The sequence below is a fragment of the Triticum aestivum genome, chromosome 2A, assembly GCF_018294505.1.
Source record: "Triticum aestivum cultivar Chinese Spring chromosome 2A, IWGSC CS RefSeq v2.1, whole genome shotgun sequence".
Taxonomy (NCBI): Eukaryota; Viridiplantae; Streptophyta; class Magnoliopsida; order Poales; family Poaceae; genus Triticum; species Triticum aestivum.
Window position 1 is genome coordinate 381022131 of NC_057797.1, and position 11260 is coordinate 381033390.

Sequence of the window (11260 nt, forward strand, 5' to 3'; positions counted from 1 at the left end):
ATGCTGGCGCCCGCCTACTCCGGTCGACCATTTCTCGCCCACCACCGCCATGTCCCCACCATCCCTGTGCCATGAAGTCACAGGCTCGCCCGCTCACGTCGTCTGCAGTCCCTCCTCGCGATGTCGCCGCACTACCAAGCACATGAGCAGGTGGAGCGGCGTCTATGCCCGCAATGTACAAAGAAGAGGAGGACGAGCGTGTGCACCAGCACGCGGTGAGGAGGAGCTAGTGGGTCACCGTCGTCTTCGCCTACGCGGAGGAGTCCTGCATGGTGGCTATCGCGCCGGAAGCCGGTCGCTCCCGTGCTGAGCCCGTAAACCGGGTGCGGACGTGGAATCTACCTTGTAGACCTTCAATGCTACGTGGATCCTGCAATCTGAAGGAACAATGTGGGTCAGTCGACTCTTGTGAGCCATTGGATGCAAAATGGACGTCCAGAAGGGCTTCTTTAACCTCCGGAAATGATGCACTATTCATCTTCTCTCTCAACCATCAAGCAGCCAACCCGCCACAGGCCTAACCGCCTGCCGCCGCCACCCCGCCCTCCCGTGAACCGCCTCCCACCGCCATGCTCCCCCACCCCTCCATCTGTTTAACCCCGGGCATGATTTATTTTTTCCAACGAACTGCATTCCACATCCAACACTCATAAGATAGATCATGGGCACCGTGCCACCCTAATATAGATACTAGGGCAGCTTCTCTGTCGTCTTCTCCTTCGCTCTGGTGAACTTCTTATTTCACAAACGGAGTGACCCAAATAATACTACTAGTACGTATTAAGTATGGTAGGAACGCAAAGAAACGAGTAATAGTACCAACTACAAGAAGAACTATAGTAATACATACTAGTACATACTAAAGAGTTCAAACAACGAGAAAGAACATAACATAGTTCTACTGGGGGCTCGACACAACACACCCTTGAAATAAAACTAAGCAACTAGTCCGCTTGACAACGACACTGTCACCTTACTCGGAGTCCTCGTCCCTCTTCCTCTTCGCTGATACTTCTTTGCTTGAACCGGACACTGGGCTCCGCTTCTTCATCCAACCCTTACAGATATTTAAACAAAGGTAGGCATCGTTGTTGCGTACACGATGTGATCTTCATCTATTGTCTCCGATTCCCATGCATGATGAAACTTGGGTTGAGATTTCTCTAGTTCACCGTAAGAAGGATCAATCTTGGCTGCTGCCAGGGTCAATAATGAAGGCTGAGAGGAGGACACTAGGCTTTACTTCTGGAGATCGAAGGGCTGGCCTACAATGAGGCCTATCCGATCCAGGACTCTCCTGTCGTTCGTAAAGTCTACAATAACGAATTTCACTCTTTTGTCCTTGAGGAAGACCTCAAAATCCTGGCACCTAACGTCGACATGGCATATGTGGTAGACCAAGCACATGTTATGTACGCAAACCTGGATGACGGCGGGCTTCTTCTTCTCTTCCTCCTTTAGAAGCTTCTCCTTTTCTAGTATTGTGGTGTACTCAACATCTAGCCCAGCGATCTACTCATCCTTTGAACTTTCGAACATGTGTAGGAAGCGACCAAGGCATGCTTCCACCTTCATGGATCTATGGGTGTATATGACGATGAACTCATCATCGGTGATGGTTTTAATCTTGTACTCACTAACAATCATGGAGATTTGAGAGGCCATGAATTTTGGAGGCAGCTTAGGAGAACTGGAACTGCTGTAATGTGAAAGGACAGGGCGACTAGGAGCAAACTATTGTAAGGTAGAAGACATGGACGACTAGGGCGTGCGAATGGTGTGGGGTGGTGGCTAGCCCAATGGATAAACGGTTGCATGCCCCCAAAGATTTCTCGAGTACTATGTGGGACCCACTAGATGTCATGTCTACTAGACCTACATCGTATGCCTGACGGTATAGCTTCTGCTTGTTCGCATGCCATGCCGACACGTGCATGTAACTTTCACCTAATTTCGTCAACCGTCGCGCCTCCCACGACTGTCGCCTCCCTCGTGCTGTCGCGCCCTTTGAGACTTCGGCATGCTATAAATGAGCAAGTTTTTGCCTACCCCGCATGCATGATACTCCCTCTGGTCCTTTTTACTCACCGTATTAGATTTGTGTCAAGTTAAAGTTTGCAAAGTTTGACCAAATTTATATTAAAAATGTCAATCTTTCCCTAATAATAAAGCACGGGTTGAGTCTGCCGGGTTCACCGTCGCGGCCTTTTTTTACAAAGGCCCCTGTGGTTTTAGGAATCAACCCGCAGTCCTATTTTAAGTGCCTATTAGAGAAAACGTTTCGTTCTTACATAAAGAACCCTGCATTATCGTGTATTCGACCCGTGGTCCTTTTTAGGGGCAAAAACACATGCGCCCGAGCCAGGGAGCTCAGCTCTGCACCAGGCGCTCGCCCCGACCCCATCTTCCTCCGCCGCCTCGCCGCACCGGCCGGCATCACCGGAGATCACCGCCACCGGGAACAGGTCACGTCGCCGCACCTGCCTTCTCCTTCTCCCTCTTCATCCTCCCTTCCTCTCACCATCTCTCTCTCCCTCCCATTGCAGCGCCGCCATGGCTGTCCCGAGCTTTGCCGGCAGCCGCGCCGCGTGAATCCGGCCGGATCTAGCCGCCCTTGCCCAGATCCGCATCCTCCGCTCCGCCGCGCCCCGGATTCGGCCACTACCAAGCCTCCCATCCGCCGGCCTTCCCCTGCTCGACTCGGGTGGACGGGCGAAGTTTCTGACTTGCCATTATAGTTGACCTGAAGCTCCGTTGTTTAGGACCATTGCTGCTGCTGTAGGTTAGGGAGAAGGCTCGAGGCAGCCACGAATTCCGTCCTGCACTACTTCAACACCGACCTATTCTAGCATGAATCTTCTGCCGTGAGGTATTTTCTTGTGCACTTGGATGCTTGTACCAATATTTAAGGCTTTTCGTTCGTGAAATTGAGCACTAGGTGGTCAAACTATAGGTTTACTTCATGTTTCTTCCCTTGGTAGTTTACAGATCTTTCCTGTATTGATGATATTGTCCTAAATTTCGTTTGAAATTGAGGGGATGTGATTTTTCTAGCCCTCAAGCAAAAAAGTGATTGAGGGTTCCAGCTATACGACGAAACTAATCTCAGTAGTTTAAGTTTTCACTACACTTTTCGCATGCTTGAGGTTGAGGTTAATTTCCTATCTACGAAATTATGATATAAGCATTTTATGCTTGTGTTTAAGTCAGCACTGCCTCCTCTTATTTTGTGTGTGTGTTTTTAACCTATATGAGTGCAGCTGCAGAATGTGCCACTGACGTCACCATTATATATGCAGGATTTGATGCAGCAAGGGCCATTTGTTTGACAGAAACAGAGTGGTTACCGCAAGAGAGGTACAAATCAAGGACCGAGGAGGGACGAGGGCGGCTTTGATCTAAGTTGGGTCACTTTCTATGAATAGATGATGTGATTGCTTTGTTATTTTGTTTAATTAATAGAAAAATTGATGAGGCAATTGGAAGAATCAAGCAGGAATTTTACTACATATCTGCGCCATTGATTTGGTCATCTCTGTCACTAGCAAGTTGCATAAGAAAGAGTGTGGTGTTGTAGAGGCGTGTATAGTTGTGAGTCCCTCGATTATAAAGCGGATCCAGGTGAAAGATGTAGGTGGTGTGCGGATTGAACTCTAGATCGGGAACCTACAGTACTAGATGGACGATAACTATGCTTACAATTGTTGACCGAACACTGTGAGGTATGTGCCTGTCCCTCTTCCACCCATATCAACATGTAATTTTGTAAGAAGCTAATTTAGTGTAGCAAGAACATCATATTTTAGATACGGTCTGCAGATCGATGTACTTTGTCCGTCTTTCCTTCACCAAAGCATGCGTTGTGAGATCATGATTACTACCAGGTAGTACAACATTGCAATTTATTTTCCAGAATGTTCCTTGAACACACTCCCAAGTTCCCAACCATCAGTAATTATAGTCTCCTCAATTCAGATGCATAATTACATAATATTGTTATACATGCTGCTTAAGTTGATCACCATTATGCTGTTAATTGGACCTCAAGAATAGAGATGACACCTTACCACAGGCAGCTCTTTATTTTGTGCACGTTAACTCAATTCTGAAAGTTGATTCAAGTCTTTAGTGCTTGAAGTAGATTCATAGAAGCTACAATTCTGTTAGTATGTGAACAAAAAGCTTATCTTATATGTGTGACCGGAGTTGCAGAATATGAATAGGGGAATGATCATAGATGCCAACACCTACAGTATGATTTACCTTGATAGATGTGCAGTGGATTCGTAAGTAGTTTTAGTGTTTTTTGTAGATAGCTCAAGTACTTAAGCTTCTGCAATCATGAAAAACAAAACAAGGGACCAGTAGTCAGGTTCCAATACACTGATGCTTTCTCTGTTAAAATCTTGACACACATTATGAATCTCAATAGCTTAATCGATTCTAAGCTCATCAGAAGTATTTGTTCAGAATTTGGATCATCAGTCGCATATGCTTATACCCGAACCCGCTATAACTTGGTATTCTTGTGCCAGATTTTTGCCATTCGGTAATAGTTATAATTGCATACTTCGATCTGGGAGTAATGGTTGTACCAGGATGCGTCTCATGTCTTACTTTGTGACAGCAGTTGGTCGCATTTCAGTGACCGTCAATTGAACCTTGAACAAGCAACTAAATAGCAGGTCTTCTTTGGTTGGAAGCACCACATCTCATCTGTGTTGCTGCAAAAGCTTTTCATTATTGGACCAAGCTTATGGGATATGCATTGCAGTAAGTATTAGTTACCATGTTCAGTTCGTGTGACCGATTTAATTACTTCTCTTGTGTGGAGAAAAACTCTTTAGATGCTTCTTTTGTTTGTGCGAATAAAGCCGTCGAGTTACTTCAAAAATGTCCTTTTCTCCTAGGATGTAAGATTATGTTATGTGGGCGGGCTGATTGATTTGCAGGTCAGTAAGGCTGTACATTGTGTGGAGGGACTGAATGTGTATCCTGTTCAGTGCACATCGACGAAACTGGATTCAAAAAAGTAAAATATAGAGGCTGGAGAGTTCAGCGACCAGCTTGGTAGCACTTGTGTGGCATCTATCGTCGAGCAGCACCCTTACTGCGACGTCCTACCCGTGGTCCTTATGGCACCGTTTACATAGCATAGACATGGATGTGGTCGGCCTCGGCATGTTCTCCTTTTGTGGCCAAGGACAGTGATAATGCAGAGAATTTTAGAATTGGGTTGCAGGCATGATGCTCAAACCTGCTCTTTAGGGGCTTGCAAAATGATCTTTCCTGTTATGTAACAAAACATTCTCACGTAGTACCGTAGGTCATGGAGGAGAAGAGCGTGTATGATCATGATGAGGCCGGGCATATGGCTGCCGCTGTGCGGGACCACAAGATCGTCAGCGAGATCCGTGACCATATGCGGCTCCTTTCGTGCGAGAGGAATTCTCCGGCAGCTATGAGGACGACCAGAACATGTCTGCCTAGAAGCAGCAGAGAGATGTATTTGAGGATTTTATACTATCTGTGTCTTTAACAGACTACTACTGATCACAAACTAAAAAGGAAACGGATTACTGGATCGGATGTGGAAGAGGAAAAGAAATTGGAATAAAATCCATACAACAACTCGACCAGCAATGAAGTACCCAGCTTTCAGAGATTGGACGCCCAGATTAGTACACAGGAAAGTTGGACTACTTGATCGTCTTGAAGGAGGATGTCTACATGTACTGAACAAGTAAATCATTCATGGATATTTCTTTATAATGTCTGCAATAACTCATTCGTCGTTATTTAAAATTTTGATTAGTCTGATGGCCCTTTATAATGTTTGTGCAATCTATACGAATAATTCCATGTGCATATGTATTTTACCACCAAAATCAGTAACTAAGCGGAAGGACTATGATTATCCTTGGAAATGCAATAATGTTGCAAAGCAGTTAAGATCATATGAAAAATTACATATCTTACCCTGCTTCTTGCACTCCTCAACGCTTGCTCCTTCTCCTTGTCACTGGCATGGTTGCATTATACACTATAACCAACATCCATGAATAAAATTTAGTAAAAGCACTTGATAATAGAAGAAAAGGAGTGAAATGAGATATATTTCCTACTATCTGGGTAATGATCGGGATCGGAACTTATCATCCGTTGGACAAGTGGTGGTGGAGGTAAAGGTCATGATCAGAACTTTGAGCGAGTTCAAGATCACATGGGTCCGAAGGACAGCAAATGGTGTTGCCCATTTGCTGGCGTGCTTAGGAATAAGCAGTAGAGCATCGGTCCTTTGGGACTCAGTTCCCCCTATTGTATTCTTAGCGTTGTATCAGACGAAATTCCTAATTTAGTTTAATAAAGTGGGGGTGTAAACTTCAAAAAAAGAAGTGTTTGTTTGGGACAAGCCCAAATAGTGTTCAATTTTTATGAAAACGTTAAATTTTATTAAAAATAATAAAATTTACCAAAATTAACCTAATTATAAATGTTTATTTAAATTGAATATAAAAATGTTGCACAATAGCACATGAAGCAGATTGTATCTCTTTTTTTGCCCGGTGCAACGCACAGTCATTTGTAATAGTATCTACAATACAAAATATATATTTTATGGAACTACATTTCTTAATGAATATAAAAATACTGATTTGACATTATGAATGTTGATACATTTTCTATAAGTTTGGTCAAAGTAGAGGTACTTTGACTTCGAAGAAAACTTATATGCACTATGCAGACTAGTTCCTCCGCCTAGGTGCGTTATGATACTGTCATGTTATATATAGTCATCACAACAAGGTTAGCTACAAGAGTACTACTACCTCCCTTCAAGTTTAAAGGGCTCGATTAAAAATGTCACATACTCTTATCAAGATAAAGGCGGTGGAATAGTTTTTGTAGTCTGCAAAAGTACTCAATTAATGCTCTCGTTCTTCACAAAAAATGTGTTTACCAATGCATTATTGCATTGCATGCATGCCTGAACACTAACTGACAAAGAATTTTTACATGCATTAGTCAATATTCTCTAAATTCTTGCATGCAGTAATTTGGTGCACATTGAAATCTGAACATGTGTGGGCATGTATGTTTTTAATGACTTGAGACTAGCTAGCCCGGCATGCAGTGGTCAGTTCATTGCATGCAATGATATTAATTAGCAAATCTGTTGTCAACACCTTGGTCGCAGTGCAGAACGTAATAAGATGACTTATCCACCGTTCCCATACCTGCAGGAAGCTCGTTCCCCTCCAAATATTTTCCTCTCCATGTGTGAAAACAATTTGCATGCTTGACTCTTCTTCACCCTCCGGTAGTCCCACCATTCCTCCCCGTGTGAAAACAATCTGCATGTGTAGGATCGAAAGTATGTCTAGAGGGGGGGGGGGGGTGATTAGACTACTTGACAAAATAAAAATCTAGCCTTTTCCCAGTTTTAAGTCTTGGCAGATTTTAGCAACTTAGCACTAGTCAAGTAAACAACCTACACATGCAAGTCTAAGAGTATAGCAGCGGAATGTAAAACATTGCACATGCAGGTAAAAGGGAGGAGTTTGGAGGGAGCAAATGCAATGTCGACACGGAGATTTTTGGCGTGGTTCCTATAGGTGGTGCTATCGTACATCCACGTTGATGGAGACTTCAACCCATGAAGGGTAACGGTTGAGCGAGTCCACGGAGGGCTCCACCCACGAAGGGTCCATGAAGAAGCAAACTTGTCTATCCCACCATGGCCATCGCCCACGAAGGACTTGCCTCACTATGGTAGATCTTCACGAAGTAGGCAATCTCCTTGCCCATACAAATTCCATGGTTCAACTCCACAATCTTGACGGAGGCTCCCAAGTGACACCTAACCAATCTAGGAGACACCACTCTCTAAAAGGTAATAGATGGTGTGTTGATGATGAACTCCTTGCTCTTGTGCTTCAAATGATAGTCTCCCCAACACTCAACTCTCTCTCATAGGATTTGATTTGGTGGAAATATGATTTGAGTGGAAAGCAACTTCGGAAGGCTAGAGATCAAGATTTATGTGGTTGGAATGGAATATCTTGACCTCAACACAAGTGTAGGTGGTTTTCTCTCAGAAAATGTATGATGGAAGTGTAGGCATGTTTTGATGGCTCTCTCCATGAATGAAGAGTGGGTGGAGGGTTATATATAGCCTCCACACAAAATCTAACCATTACACACAGTTTACCAAACTCGGTGAGACCGAATCATGAAACTCGGTCGGACCGATTTAGTTCAAAATGTGAACATTAGGATTTTTGGTGGGACCGACACGTCAACTCGGTGGGACCGATTTCATTAGGGTTAGGGCATAACATAATCTCGGTGAGGCCGATTACACAAACTCGATGGGACCGATTTTGGTAATAAGCTAACCAGAGAGTTGGTCAGGCAAACTCGGTGGTACCAATTCGCTCATCTCGGTTGGACCAAAACGTTACGAAGGGGAAATAGAGAGTTTGCATTGCGAACTCGGTGGGACCGATCGCTCATCTCGGTTGGACCGAAACGTTACGAAGGGAAACAGAGAGTTTGCAATCCCATCTCGGTGAGACCGAGATCCCTATCGGTGAGACCGAAAAGACTAGGGTTTTGTGGAAGTGGCTATGTCAACTAAACTCGGTGGCGCCGGATGGAAAGTTTCGGTGGGGCCGAGTTTGACTTTTGGTTTGGGACATATGTGGATATGAGAAGGTGGTTGAGGGTTTGGAGCATATCACTAAGCACTTTGAGCAAGTAACCCATTAAGCAACACCTCATTCCCTTTTAATAGTATTGGCTTTTCCTATGGACTCAATGTGATCTTGGATCACTAAAAAGTAAAAAGTAGAGTCTTGAGATTTAGAGCTCGAGCCAATCTTTTGTCCTTAGCATTTTGAGGGGTCCACATTTCTAATCCATGCCATGCCAATCATTGAGCTTTCCTGAAATATTTATCTTGCAATAGTATTAGCTCAATGAGCTATATGTTGTTAGGAATTTCCAAAACCACCCAGGGATAGTTGCACTTTCAATCTACCCCTTTTTGGTAATTGATGACAACATATAGATCAAAGCTTCGACAAATGATTATAAGATTGAAATACATCGTCGCTTTCAGAAGTATGTGATAAGCAAGAACTCCCCATAATTTGTGCATTATTTAAAATTGGCTTTTGAATGCAAATGCACAATCGATTAGGATCATGGGTTACTCTTACATGTCACAGACATCTTGGTGGAGCTCTCAAAATGATATAACTTAAAAGCATGCACTCATCACCAAGCAAAGTGAATGATCATATAAGAAAATAGAGGATAATATCATCCAAGCAAGCATTAAAGTAGCATATGATCAATCACATGATCACACAATTGTCTCACACAAGGACATAAAGTATCTCTCACAGGCACACAATAAAAAGTTCAACCAAAAGCAAAGAAGCAAAACACTCTCTCGAAGCCTATGATCTATACATATTTCTCCCCCTTTGGAAACAAATTACCAAAAAGTTCAAATATGCATAGTGATATGCGTCTCTCAGGCTTGGTCTTCGGGAGGTGGTGTAGAGATAACTCCAAGGACGAAGGCATCCGTTAATGTAGTTGAAGCTGGTGGAGTGGCTGCTGGAGGTGGTACTGAGGCTGTAGCTGCTGGTGTTGATGCTGTTGCTCTTGTATTAGGTACATGCACTGCAGCACACCTCTGTCCTCTAGGCACTCGCTGAAATGTATCAGTAGTTGCCTTCCCTCTCTTCTCTTCTGCTTCCTCCTGGAGCTGCTCAACTGCTGTTTGAATCACAGTTACCTTCGGATCAAGATCATAAAATTTGGTTTCTACGATCCTCTCCAAGCTCTCCTGGTTTTGAGTCAGGGTGGCCAAGCCCTTCTCAATCCTCAGTGTAGACTGGATCATATATGCAAGTTGATCTTGCTTGCTCTTCAGGAAAACTTGAGATGCCTCTTCAATACTTGGCATCTTCGCAATTTTCCCAGCCTTTGCTTTGGCTCTCTTCTCCTGTGCTTGAGCTAATGATGGTTCCTCCTCATTCATCACTACAGTATTGTCTTCAAAATCAGGATAAGGGTAGATGCTCCTTATCCAACAGATATGTTCCTATGCCCATCTTGGAGTTGATGAGCTCGTGAATGTGTGGAGCATACCCACAGCTTCTCTTCTGGTCAGCAGATGTCCTCTTGATTGTCTCTACAATCAGACTCATGACCTTGAACTTCTGAGGGACATCAAAAAGTTGTAGCAGGTTGATAGAATGCCCTATGATCATCTTGTGATCTGATGACTTGGGTAGCAATGTGTGCCTTAGGATCCAGTTGATGGTAGGCAGACCAGATAACAAGTAATGTACTGATCCAAGCTTGTGAGTCTCCAAAGATTTATCTGGGATCTCCTTGTACATGTTTGCCATAGTGTTGTGGTCTTTCTTCTTCTTGGCATACACATCCAAGTCATCCTCATGTTTCTCTGGGGCATTTATCAGTTTGGCCCATTCTCCAATAGTGGACCGGTACCTAGTACCTTCAGACATCCATATGATCTTCATATTTGGGTAAAAGTGAGCAGTGGAGTAAAACTGCATGATCAGCTCATCATTCCATTTTGTAAGCTTCTGTCCAACAAAGTCATCTACTCCACATGCTTTGAAGCTGTCATATACTCCTGGGAAGTGATCCTCATTCTCCTTGATGAATTCCCAATCAACCCATCTCATGTCACAAACAATGGGCTTCTTGTCGAGTAAAATTGTCTCATAGAAATCTTGCTGTTATTTTTTGTGGAACCTGTAGTCAACTGCAGTTCTTCTCCTCATATCATAGGGATCAGACTGTCTCCACAATCTCAGTCCGGCATTTTTTCGGATGTGCATGTCTTCAGCCACTAGATGAGTATCATTGTGGTCTGGGATCTTTGGTTTCAACTTTCTCAACACATGGGATTCATCATCCTCTTCTTCAGCTTCAGGCACTGGGGCCTTGTTCTTCTTTTCAGCAGGAATACCTCTGGTGTTCCTCTTGGGCTTAGTGGGCTTCTGAGCTTGAGCTTTGGGAGCAGCTTTGGACTTTGATGTTGCAGCCCCTGACTTAATCGCATCTCCCATAAGCTTCCGAGCTTTAGTTGCTGGAGCATTCTCTTCCTCTTCCTCTTCTTCTGCGGGATCCTTGAACATGGATGATCTCCCTAGAACTCTGGTAGTGGTCTTCTTGACCCTCTCCTTTCTCTTCCTGCCTTCTCCAACCT

General features: G+C 44.0%; 1 long non-coding RNA gene across 1 annotated transcript; it reads left to right on the plus strand.

Moving 5' to 3' along the window:
- Window positions 1-2322: 2322 nt before the first annotated feature.
- Window positions 2323-5025, plus strand: LOC123188727 (uncharacterized). Its single transcript, XR_006495129.1, has 3 exons — window positions 2323-2869; window positions 3300-4773; window positions 4953-5025. It is a non-coding gene; the product is annotated as an uncharacterized lncRNA (long non-coding RNA).
- The last annotated feature ends 6235 nt before the right edge of the window (window positions 5026-11260 follow it).